Source organism: Acomys russatus, chromosome 6 (assembly GCF_903995435.1).
Source record: "Acomys russatus chromosome 6, mAcoRus1.1, whole genome shotgun sequence".
In the NCBI taxonomy this organism is placed as follows: domain Eukaryota; kingdom Metazoa; phylum Chordata; class Mammalia; order Rodentia; family Muridae; genus Acomys; species Acomys russatus.
In genome coordinates this window covers 67,758,791-67,772,254 of record NC_067142.1, presented here as the reverse complement: position 1 = coordinate 67,772,254, position 13,464 = coordinate 67,758,791, and the positions used below count along the sequence as shown (strand labels likewise).

At 44.5% G+C, this 13,464-nt stretch overlaps 1 pseudogene; it reads right to left on the bottom strand.

The window, feature by feature from the left end:
- Window positions 1–8,369: 8,369 nt before the first annotated feature.
- Window positions 8,370–9,295, bottom strand: LOC127191140 (primary cilium assembly protein FAM149B1-like; annotated as a pseudogene).
- Between the last annotated feature and the right edge of the window lie 4,169 nt (window positions 9,296–13,464).

Below are 13,464 nucleotides of genomic sequence, written 5' to 3'. Positions count from 1 at the left end.
CACCCTGTCTCAAAAAAAAAAAAAAAAAAAAGGCATCAATCAAGGAAGAAACCATCTACACACACACACACACACACACACACACACACACACACACACACACACACACACACACACACACACGACACATAGGCCCCTTAGCTTTTGTTGTTTTGTTTTGAGATAGGGTCTCACGTATCCCAGGCTGTCCCAGGGATGATCTTCAATGTCCCAAGTGCTTTGTTTATAGACCTGCACAACCACAGTCAATCAAGGTGGAGCTAGGGATTAAACTCAGGGCTTTCCTGCATACGAGGCAAGCACTCTACCAGCTGAGTTACAGCGCAGCCCCTTGCTTCGCCGTTAAGGCTTTCTCTCTTTCTTCCCCGCCCTCACAGCACCCCCATAGTTTCCTCTGTGTAGTACTATGTACTCACTTTGTAGACCAGGCTGGACGCACAGAGATCCACCTGCCGCTGCCTCCCTTAGTGCTGGGATTACAGGCTCGTCACTACGCTCGTCTTAAAGTTTTGTTTTGTTTTTGTCTTCTTGGGGGGCACAAAAATACTTGTCTTGGAACAACTCCCCTGTCCTCTTTGTAGTCAGGCTTAGGCTTGTGGAAGAGGGCTTCTATTTGTTGTTTTCAGTTCCCCTCACAATCTTTTGCCATGTAACAAAGGGTATTTGCAACCTATGGCTGAGAAGGTACAGTTGGAAGCACGTCAGTCACCTATAACTGAGGAAGACAGGGACTCAGCTTAGTGGATTGTCAGGGTCATGACTAAGACTTGGTGACATTGTTGCTCAAATGCGATTAGCCTTTGGCTTTGCGATGTGACTGGAGGAAAAAAAAGCGGCTGTGGCTTTTGGCGAAGTGACACAATGTTTGTTACACTCTGTTCTTTTAGATTTGTTACTAGTTTTTTGGGGAGAGATGGACAGTTCAATCTACAGAGTTGAAAGCCGGCTACTTAAAATAGCTCCTGGCTTTATTTATTAGTCTAAGCAAGTGGTGGACAGGCTCTTACAGTTGCTGGGAAAGTTGGGTCCGGGGAAGTCAGCTTTTAGAAAGCTATTGCAGCATTAGTGCATTGTAAAGGGATAGAAAGGAGGGAGGAATGGAGGGAGAGAGGGAGAGACATGCTTGAGGGCACACACTACAAAGGGCAGGGCAGGCAGGATAAGGTGTCTCCTACTGTTGACACCTAAGGAAATACATATACTTCCCCCCAGAGGTCTATGGGATTGGCAAGGGACAGGCTGAAGCGAGCAGTTTGCGAGTGAGTACACTATTTTTCAAACCACTACTCAAAAGGTGGTCTGTACTCTGATATCCTGCAAGACCATGTGTGGTTGGAAAAAAATTTTTTTTGAATATGGTTCTGTCTTATTCACTCTTGCTTTTGGACAAAACTAGCCTGTGTCACTTGTTGCTTAACCTGGCCAAATATGTGCTCTAAACTGGAAAGGTAGGCTGTGAGGACAGGGAGCTAAGAATATTACTATGGTGGTGAATAGTATCATAGTTTGTTCAAAGCCACAATGTACCTTACCAAGACTGAGCCCTAATGTCAATTATAGACTTTGATAATGTGCATGATTGTGGGTTTAGCAGCTGTGACCAATGTCCCACTCCACGCAGGGTGCTGATAATGGAGGAGGCTGTGTATGTGAGGGATCCAGCGTGGGGTGGGGAGTAAGGGAAATCTCCATGCATTAGATTCAGTTTTCTTGGGAAACCACAACACTTAGAAAAATGAAATTTGCATATATAAAACAAACAGTAAACTAAACCTTAAACCAAATACCAAGTACAGCCATATGTAGTTTTAGATATAAACTGAACAATAAAAGCACTAGTGTGGTGCTTAAGATTTTGGTTTTTAAAAGGTGGAAATGTGACCCCCCCAAAAAAATCTGAAGAGAAAAGGGAGAGGTTTTGTGATCTATCACAGATGCCAAAAATGTGCAGGAATTTCACTGTGCCTGGAGATAGATTAGGGGCGAGTTTTGCTCCTTACAAATGTCTGTTAATGTTAGTTTCCACTGATGCCCTAACATGTAATTTTGGGGTGGAATAGACCAGAGAATTTTTACAGCCTTGTTATCTTCTGTCTCTGCTCTGATCTCCTAATACAGCACCTTCCCCCACAAAGATGGATTGTGAGGTGGAAAGAAAGCAGATACAGCTAACCCTGAGATTTCATTTGCAAGGACTGCTATGAAATCCAGTACCTCTTGATTCAGAGTGCGTTAACTAACTGGACATTCTTTTTAGGACTGGGATGTTCAGGTGATTTTATTCTATCTTGAAACGGCTCCCCCCAAATAGAGCTTCTCCATCTGTCACTGTGCCTATGACAAGTGTGCAGATCACTCAAGCACTTTCTAGAAATGCAGATTCTGATTTGGCTGGTCTGGTATAAGCCCTGGGTGTCTCTGTGTCACCCTGGATGTCCTGGAACTCATTCTGTAGACCAGGCTGGCCTCCAACTCAGAGATCCAGAAGCCTCTGCCTCAGGGATTAAAGGCATGTGTCACCTCTGTCAGGCTTAGAGTATATGTTTGGAGGGTTTGGTGTCTTACTAGCTTGGGGTGATAAAGTACCACAGATTGGATGACTTAACAGAACTTCATTTTTAAAAAAAAATTTTTCTGGGAGTTAAAACCCAAGGTTTACATGGCTAGAATCTGGGGAAGACTCTTGAGTGGAGGCAACTTCCATTTTAAGAAAGGGTCTTTTTAAAAAAAATTATTTTATTTATTATGTATACAGTGCTCTGTCTACCTGTACATCTGCATGCCAGAAGAGGACATTAGATCGTATTAAAGATTGTTGTGACCCACCATGTGCTTGCTGGGAATTGAACTCAGGACCTCTGGACAAGCAGTTGGTGCTCTTAACCTCTGAGCCATCTCTTCAGCCCTGGCAGCCTCTGTCTTACTGTGGCATCACATTGAGGCTGGAGAGGGAGAGAGATAAATTAGATTTCTGATTTCTAACCAGGTCAGTAATGCCATGATGAAGCTGCTCTCTCATGCTCTCATCTTACCCCAGTTTCTCCTCAAGGCACATGGAATTAAGTGAGGCTTCATTCAGCATCTGAATTCTGAGAACATAATTCAGTCTACAGTGCTAGGAGTCCTTGCGGGTGCTGTTTGGCTACTTGGAATAGCAAGCCCCTACGAGAAAGTTTATATACCCATGAAGTTTAAGGTGTCCAAACCTGCCTTATCAAGAAATAATACTTAAACTGGGCAGGGGTGGCACTTGGGAGGCAGAGGCAGGTGGATTGCTGTGAGTTCGAGGCCAGCCTGGTCTACAGAGTGAGTCTCAGGACAGCCCAGGGCACATAGTGAAAACCAAAAACCAAAACCAAAGGAAGCTTCCCCGTGGGGAATTCCTTGCTTCCAGCATGTTGTGGATGCCCCCTGCACATTCAGTGCTCAGCACTACCCACTTGAAGAAAGGAAGAAAGAAAGAAGAAAGCAAGAAAAGAAATAAGAAAGACTACTTGATGCAAGAGATCAAAATTGTTTGCGACGGCGTGTGGTGGTTCACACACCTGTGAGCTCAGCCCTTAAGACACGGAGAGGCAGGAACATCAGTGCACAATGTCTTCCAGGACAGCCTGGTCTACACAGTGAGAGCCTGTCTCAACAAAAATGATTAGAAATAAACTTCATGACTAAATAAATATCTTGTTAAAGTCACTGTTGCTTGTGTAATATGATTGTGTATATGTATCAAATTATGGTTTCTGTAAGACTTCTAAATAGTACATTCTGAGACGGCCTTACATGTGGAGTTTATGCAAGAGCAGTGGACCTCTTGGTATAAATGATCCAAGCAAGAGCCACAGTGATGCTGACGTTTATCAATAAAATCCCCTGCTCCTCCAAAGGACCTGAGTCAGGATATCAGCATCCACATGTAGCAGCTTAAAACCACCTAGAACCCCAGTCCAGGGGAATCTGACATCTTCCTCTGGCTTCCATAGGCACTGCACTCACATGCACATACCCAAGTACACACACACACACACACACACACACACACACACACACACACACACACACACACACTTTAAAAAGTTAAAAATAAATCTTAAAAAAATGCCAAGAAATTAAAGCAGCAGCTTGCATACTGTATGAATTAATTATCTTCTGCCAGAAAGTTCCTGTCAACACTACTGATAAAGCAAAGGATATTTAGAGCTTCTGCTATGTTTAGAGAGTCCCAGATAAGACGCTTTGACACACTCTGGATAGAGTGAAAGTAGACAGAGACATAGTGGGAAAACAAGAAAAGACCTTGCTGCTGGGCAGTGGTGGCCCATGCATTTATTCCCAGCACTTGGGAGGCAGAGGCAGGTGGATATCTGTGAGTTTGAGGTCAGGCTGGTCTACAGAAGAGGTTCCAGGACAGCCAGGGCTACACAGAGAAACCCTGTCTTACAAAACTGAACCCCCCTCCAACCAAACAAACAAGAAGAGACTCTGCCTTAACCAAAATAAGCAAAGTGGAAGGTGAAGACAGATTCCTGAAATTTTTCTCTGATCACATGTGCACCATGGTATGTGTGCACCCTGGTACGAGCCCACTTGCACTCATATACATAAATGTATGCACAGATGCGCACACACAGACACATACAGAAACGCAGACACAGACACACACACACACACACACACACACAACACACGAGAGCGAGAGAGAGAGGAGAGTGAGAGATGGGAGCGAGGAGAGGAGGAGGAGACGAGAGAGAGTGAGAATTGTGGGGGGGAGAGAGGACGAGAGAGAAGGGAGAGGAGAGGGAGGGGAGAGAGAGAGAGAGAGAGAGAGAGATTAAAACAACAAAACGAGGCAGGCAGATCTCTGTGAGTTCGAGGCCAGCCTGGTCTACATAGTGAGGTCAGGACAGCCAGGAAACCCTGTCTCAACAAAACAAAACAAAACAACCAAAAAAACTCCACCGTCTTTTGTCAAAGAGACCTTATCCTTTCTGTTCCTTGATGTAACTGTGAGAGTTGCTAAGGAGTGATCACAGAAGTCACTGGGCCTTATAAAGTTGCTTAAAGATTTCTTGGAGTTAGTACCAAGAGTAGAGTGTTATTAAGAGCCGTGATGGTGTGATGGAGTACTCATCCTGTGCTGATGCGCTGCTGGAAAGAGAGAGATGCTAAGGAGAGATGCTTGTGACCTTACCTTTCACATCAGGCCACAGCAGGAATGCAGAAGTCTGGAGCTTGAAGCTAGCTTTCAGGGAAGAGATACAAAAGGCCAAGACCTCCTTCAGGAAAGACTTTGTTTTTGCAGCAAGGGGCAGGGTTTTTCCTGCGAACCTCAGTAAGTTTTGCCGTATAAGAACTTAACATTGTAAGCCCTGTGGGGGAGCGATGCATCACAGACAGGAGGGCTGAGCAAGTTGGTGTTTTATTTAATAATTATGGTTTAAAACCTTAACTTCCACTGTGGCCCTCATCGACTGCAGGGTAATTATCAGGTCAAAATAATAGTGCAGGCAGCCATGGGATCCCTGAAGTGGACCAAGCAAGCGATCATTAATGTTTTTCAGGTTTCCCATTGCTAACAACTTGTTACTCCAAGGACACAGCTACATCCTCTCAGGGGACTAATAGGGTGATGTCTCTCAAAGTTATCTTCACTATCGCTATCTAAGAATAAAGTTAGGATTTTTTGATAGCTAAATAAGAATGTGCTCGCCTAGTGTCTTAGTTAGGGTTTCTATTGCTGCTATGAAACACCGTGACCAAAAAGCAAGTTGGGGAGGAAAGGGTTTATTCAGCTTCCACATTCACATTGCTGGTCACCCCCAAAGGACGTCAGGACCAAACTCAAGCGGGGCAGGGTCCTGAAGGCAGGAGCTGATGCAGAGATCTTGGAGGAGTACTGCTTACTGGCTGGTTCCCCGTGGCTTGCTTTCTTTTAGAACTCAGGAACTCCAGCCCAGGGATGGCCCCGCCCACAATGGGATGACCCTTCCCCCACAGATCACTAACTGACAAAATGCCTTCCAGCTGGACCTCACGGAGGTGGCTCCTCATCTGAGGCTCCTTTTCTCTCTGATGACTCTAGCTTAGGTCAAGTTGAACACACAAAACCAGCCAATACAGCTAGACTCTGGATTTGATCCCCAACACCATATAAGCCAGTCTCAGTGGCACACGCTTGTCATCTGGCACTGAAGAGGTGGGGCAGGAGGATCAGAAATGCAAAGTTGTCCTTGCATAAAGTAATGATTCTGGGTCAGCCTACGATACATGAGACCCTGTGCTCAAAAGAGTGCTTCATGTGATGTTGAGGCTGGGTCTGTGGCTGGGTCATGTTGATTATTGGTCAACAGTAGACAGAACACTAAGAGGTTTGTCCTGCTGGACCACACCTGAGTTACCACAAAAGACAGTAATTATTCGTGGTAAGTCAAGCCACTTTATGCAGAGTCACATGTATTTCCACAGAAGTCTGGAAGGAGGATCCTCTGCATAAACAAAAATAGAAATTAAGCAAGAATAGAGTAATGTACACACTCAGCTTTAGGATTTATTTATGGACTTTTAAAAAAGATTTATTTATTATGTATATAGTGTTCTGCCTGCATATACACACACATGCCAGAAGAGGGCACCAGACCTCATTATAGATGTTTATAAGCCACCACGTGGATGGTAGGAATTGAACTCAGGACCTCTGGAAGAGCAGCCACTGCTCTTAGCCTCTGAACCATCTCTCTAGCCCTCTCTTCTATCCTCTTTTTAACCAAGATCTCACTATGGAACTCCAACTGTCCTGGTACTCACTTTGTAGACCAGGTTGGCCTGGAACTCACAGAGATCCACCTGGCTCTGCCTCTCCAGTGCTAGGATTAAAGGCATGAACTGAAGGAACCAGCCCCCTTAAGGACCCCCATTAAGGCCAAAGTCTGGGAAAATGTAAAAGTCTATTCAGTTCTCCCTTAAAGACCCCCATTAAGGCCAAAGCATGTAAATTTCTAGAGGGTCCAGCTTGAACCAAGGACAGACAGATATCAGATCACTGTGTGTGTGTGGCAGGGACAGGAAAAACCTTGAAGAGTCCAATTTGACTCAAGGTCTCAGTCTGTGCTCAGAGTCCAGCTGGACTCAAGGACAACCAGCTGTGTTTAAAATTTCCACTACCCCTCCTCAACTAAAAAAGTTCCTAAACGTCCCTGTGACTGCTTTAACCAATCTTTTCCATAGGTTGACTTGCCCGTCTGCCCATTATCCAACCACCAAATGCCAAGACTTGTAACTCCCTGCTTGCAGCTTTTCTGCCCAAATGCCAATCAATCACATACTGTAAAACTAATTTCTTTGTCTAAAATCTATAAAAGGCCCATGCCTCTGTTTCTTGGGGTCTGCGGCTTGAAAGAGTGGACAGACCCCATCGCGATGGCTCAATAAATTCCTATTCTTATGCATTTGCATCGACAACGGAGTCCGTCTCTTAGTGGGGACTCTGGGAATAGAGTGGAGATCTCTCTAGAGGTCTCAGTCTTACAGAACCACCATCACACCTGGCAACATAACTCTTTTTTTTTTCTTCTTTTAGCCGGAATACAAAGTAATGGGGTTTTAATGCAACATTTTCAAACATACTTTATATTTTGTTCCTTTTGTTTTAAGATTAAGCTTGTTGAGACCAGGGATGGTAACTTTTCTTATTCTTCTGGATACTATACTTCCAGCCTTTTGTGCGTCTTGCTAATGTAGTGGGGTGAGGTAGTTTCAGGGGTGGCTGGGGACTGTTGTTATACCCCATCCTGTTAGCAGGTACTTCCTACTTCCTCTATATTACAGAAATAGTTTGGGAAATGTTGAGGGTTTTTGTTTGTTTGTTTGTTTGTTTGTTATGGTTGTTTTTAGTTGTTTTAGAGTAGACCAACCAAACCATTTGCTAGCCCTGGTGAGGCAGAAATCCCCGCTGGCAGAAAGCAGCGTGCAGGTGTCAGGAAAGGGACCTTGATGACTCCTGCTGCTGCTGCTGCTCCTGCTGCCCAGGAAGTCTCATGTGGCCACACCTTGCCTTTATCTGTGAATCCGTGAGGTGGCATTGGATGATTTGAAAGTGACATCTTTCTCTTTTCTTTCTTTATGTCTCTTCTTCTTTTCTTCCCTCTCACCCTTCCCTCCCCTCCTTTCTTATCTCTTCCCTCCTTGTCTTCCTTCTCTTCCTCTCGCATCCCCTTTTGGACAGGTCTTTGATAATTATCCAAAACTGTCTGTTAACTCCCTCAGCTGACTAAGAGCTAGAATTACAGGCATGCGCCACTAGGCTCATCTTTGTTTTGTTTTGTTTTGTTTTTGTTTGTTTGTTTTTGTTTTGTTTTATTATTTAGATTTGTAAATCATAAGTAATTATTTTTCACATTGGTTTCGTGGGGATCCTTACCAGAAGCAAATCCCTCCCAGTGACTATGTGTCAACTGCTCCATACAGCCCACAACCTTGCTCCACACGTTACCAAACACATAAGCAAGAACATCCTCTTTCATGCAGTAAAATGGAGCAATGGGAGGGTACCCTACTTTCTGTTTCTTTGTAGCTGCTTATGATTTGTTTCCATGAAATCCTTCTTCCAAATCCGTGTGGTCAAAAGCCAGGTACCCCTCAACTATTCCTTCAGAAGAGATCATACAGTTGGCCTCCTCTCCTCCCGTGGCAGACAAGCCAGAGGGTTTAATGGTGAGAGATGCTTTGTAAGAAGATGAAAAATGTCACTTCTTTCCCCTTATGCCAAGTATGGTAGAATCTCTTTCTTGAGACAAGGTTGCTTCATGCGAAGCTGACACAGCAGGAGGGGACCTAGGGTATCATCCGAAGCCTTCACTCGAAGTGATTATCTGCCTACCCAGAATCCTGAGGTGAGTGAAGCCAGTCGCCCACTGCTGGCATTCCTCCTGCAGACTGTGTGTGTGTGCGCTCACGCTCAGCTTCTGCTCACGCAGGAGCTCATCGACGGCCGCGAACATTGCTCGGGCTTTCTCAGTGGCAAGTTGGTCAAGTTCACCATATCGCCAAGAGAATGCGGAGCTGCCTTCTGTAGAGATCCCTGTGCCTGCACAGCTTGGAAAAGCAGAACACGAATTCCCAGTGTCAGTCGATGTTAAAAGGGTGATTCTTGGGTGATGTCAGACTCGTTTTGAGAACTTGTGTCTGAGGAAATGCCATCCGGCCACTCTGGAAGGGGGATGACGGTTAAGGTCACGTGCTTGGTTAGTCCTTTCAGCTCCACGCTCTGTGGCAGGGCCTTCCGAGTATATCTGGAAATCATGTTCCTTTTTTCTCCTCCGCAGCCGAGGCGGGCCCACTATGCTCATCTTTCAGGTGGATAAAAAAAAAATAAATAAAATCGTGCATGCATTCCACAATTATCTGGAGAACAGAGGACAACCTTGAATGTTAGTCCCCTTCCTCCTCCTTGGCTGGGACAGGATCTCTTTGTTGCTTGCTGCTATGTAAGCAGGCTTGCTAGCTAATCCACTTTTGGGGGTTCTCTTTTCTCCTGCCTCTATCTTGCTCAGGAGTACAAGGACTTCATGTTGTCTCTTATATTTGATATTTATCTTTACTGACTCAGTAGTTTTGTTATTTGGGGTGTATGATGGCATTTCAGTAGTTTTGATTTGCATTTCTAGATTGTTAAAGAAGTTGAGCATTTTTCATGCCTTGAGTGATTAGCTGGATTTCCCCTTTATGCTTTTGGAAATGCCAGTTCACGTGTTTGTCTATTTTATCTTATCCTATCTTATTTTATTTTTTTGAGACAGGGTTTGTGTAGCCTTGGCTGTTCTGGACTCACTTTGTAGACCAGACTGGCCTCAGATTCTCAGAGATCTGCCTGCCTCTGCCTCCTGAATGCTGGGATTAAAGGTGTGCGCTACTGTGCCTGGCATGCTTGCCTTTATTCTTTCTCAATTCATTCTATGTTTCTGCGTAGTGGTCCTTTGTCAGTCATTTTTTGTTGTCAAAATTGCCTCCCAGTTTGTAGCTTGGCTTTTTCACTTTCTTTGTTTTTTTGCTAGGTGAGCAGATTTTTAAGAATTGAATGAACGGTTAGTGTTTTTTTTATTGACACATCTTTAAAATGTCTTTTAAGATCATATAGTGTCTTTTCAGGTAATTGTTTTGTCAGAATTTCTGGAATTCAGTGTTATGGGTGGTGACAAGTAGCATAGAGGGAGATTTAATTCTTTTAAAATAATTTATTAAACAAAAAATATAGCCACCTCACTGTTACCTCTGCTGTTTATTAGATTTTCCCAGTCTGAATCATCAGTGTTCCCCGTCCAAAAGTGAGAGGAATGGAGTTATGAACTTGGTGTGTCTGCTCTTCCGTCTTCCCCATTTGTTGTCTTTGTGTGGTGATTTTACAGTTCTGGCACAGTGAAGACACTTCCACACACCCAGGGCCCAGCACTTCTTAACTCCCTTGAGGTAGCTTGAGGCAAATCATTGCGATCACGAGGACCTGAAAGTTCCCTTTCATACTGTTTGCCAAGCTGACACGAAGTCAAACAAATGACAGTCACCTGCTTTGTGATATTTTAAGAAGTAGAAGGGATAATTTAGGTCACCAAGCAAAGAATTGTGACAGCAAACCAGTGAGTAGTGCCTTTAGAAGTTGACTATTAAGTGTTGGACCACCTGAACTCCAGTGTCTCTCTGACTTCTAAAATACAACAGGACCGTGTTCCCATCTTTCTGTGTGAATACAGGAATCTAAGTATCCTTTGGTTTCTTTCCCTATTGCTCCAGATTTTCCTGTAGCACCTGTTTAGACTGAGTGCTCAAAACATGTTTCTTTTTTCTTTTTTCTTTTTCTGCTTTGGGGAGAATTGTCCGAAGCACCTAAGGAGAAACAGGAAGCACGGTGATTGTCCCCGTGGTCTCCTTTAGGAGTCACTGGGATGCCCGAGGCCAAGACAAGGAATGCTGCAAACACGACTCTTTCACGTGTAAATAAGGGCAGCAAAATAGCAGTTTTGTTTATTATATTTGTTGGGAAGTTCAAATGAGGTAGTAGTTATGCAAATGATAAAGTAGGGGCTAGAGCAGCTCGGTAGTAGAGGCCATGCCTGGCAGTGCGAGGTCCCGAGGCCCTGGGTTTAATATTCACTACTGCCCCCCCCCCCACAAGAGTATTTAAAAAACAGAAGCAATTTTATAGACACTCATTTGGTACCTGCTCTGGTCGTGCTATACCATATAACATATGTCAGCCTCAAGCAGCTCATGGTTGGACTCTTAACTTCCCTAGAGGTAAGCCTGGGGTGGCCAGTGAGCCCCTGGAGTGCAAGCAAGAAGCCTGTCTCCCGAGTTTCTTCAAACACGAGCTTTTGTGTTTGTAAAATAAAGCATGGTGAGCTGGCTAGGTTTTTGTTGTTGCTGTTCTTGTTGTTTGTTTGTTTGTCAACTTGACTCAATCTAGACTAAGCTGGGAAATGAGACCCTCAACTGAGGAATTACCTCCATCACATTGGCCTGTGGGGAACTTTCTTGGTTAATGATTGATGTGGGAGGACCCAACCCACTGTAGGCAGCGCCAACCCTAGGCAGGTGGTCCTGAGTTAAAAGCAAGCTGAGCAAGCCGTGGAGAGCACGGCAGAAAGCAGCATTCCTCCACGGTCTCTGCTCCAGTTTTTGCCTTGAGCTTCTGCCTTGGTTCCCCTGGATGGAACCTCTAACTTGTAGGTCAAAGAAACCCTTCCCTCCCCCAAGTTGCTTTTGGTTGATGTTTGTATCGCAGCAACAGAGCAATAAGCTCGGACACACGGGAAAGATAATTTCTTTTTTTCTTTTTTAATGAGTCAATTGTAAAGGTCAAATGAGAAGTGTGTGAAAGGACTTTCAAACCCGATGAGGCTGTGCAAATGCGGTGCGTGCCCATTGTTACTGTCCTTGTCTCTTACTCCCCAGCGTGAATGGGTCTCACAGTCGGCTACAGGAGAGAGTGACAACAGACCCCATGTGATAATAATACACGTCTCAAGCCCATGATTCCAGACCTAGCAATTTTGTTCCCAGACGGCAATTTCCCGACACCCAGTGTATCTGCTCTCCTTGAAGCCTTTGGTGGCTTGTGGAATGAAGGAACTTGCCCTGGTCTTTTTCATACGTCTAAGGCAGTACACAAGAGCCAGCCAAGCAAGTTATTAGGCACTTAGTAAGAAAGTGTGGCCTTCATCAGACGGGATTACGTAGGCAATCCTTGTTTTATATTCGTTTTTAATTACTCAGCAGTAGCATTGCTTTACTTCACTGCTAGCTTATCTTGACTCAGTTGACACACACACACACACACACACACACACACACACACACACACACACACATCTCCTTCAAGTGGCTCTAAGCAGTCTCCTGGACATTCCCACCAATGTCACCTAACTTCTTACTCTGTTGTCCTTTGTTTTCTATCCTGACATGCTCCTGGCCGCACTCCAGCGTCCCCTGTCTTGAAAACGAAGCTCTATCCTTTGGCTTCTCTGTTACTTTAATGCTCTTTGCTTTTTTTTTTTTTTTTAACTTGCCTCAACTTTCTGTTTTCCTTGCTTGCTAGCATAGTCTTCAATCCTGGAAATTGTCATCTGCAGCTATCCCCTCGTCACCTCCTCTCCCTTCCCTGTGAACAGAGCTACTTTTGAGTTTTACAAAAATCTTAAGGATGCTGAGGCTTGGGATTGTTTGATGTTGGGGCATATGGAGGGCCTAGGGAAGCTTCAGCGTTTTAAGGTGAAGGATAATTAGTTGTGTGATGTATGGGCCCGGACAGCTATGAAACGAGCTGTTACAGGATGTGGTCATTCACTCATCACTGAATGTTGTGTAGCTAAGTTTGGTAACAGCTCATCGGATATAGTGCAGAAGAAGCACAAGGCTGGCTGCCTAGGGTCTTCTGGGACTTGGATCGGGCCATCCCATGATAGCAAGCTTGTCATCGGGTGACCTGTCTCTACAGGCAATCCAGCAACATGGCAGCTCTGGCTGGAATACGAACATGTGCTTAGCTCACACACCTTTAATCCCAAACTATGAGGGTAAAGTTAGTTTGTAGAAGGAAGCAACCATGTTTGAAGGTGTTGTCTAGTTAAGAGGCAGACAAAGTGATGAACCAGAGAAAGACTTGACAGAATGACTCAGAGATAGAAGACATCCAACGCTCACCAGAAGGGACAAGAAAAAGAGGACAAAGGAGAAAGAGAGGAGGCAATTTTACCGGGACAGTTGTACAGAGACAGGTTGCCGAGATAGAACAAGCTAGTGGTAAGCCTCTGTGACAACTGTATCAGGCAAATAAATGTGACTGTTGCAGTTACCTGCTTGTTTTTTCTGTTTTTTTCTTTTTGAAAATCTGTTAAACTGAAAATGGGCATGCGGACCTTATAGGGTGAAGTGACCAACAATTAAATTGAGACGGTGATGATACAACTCTAACTTTTC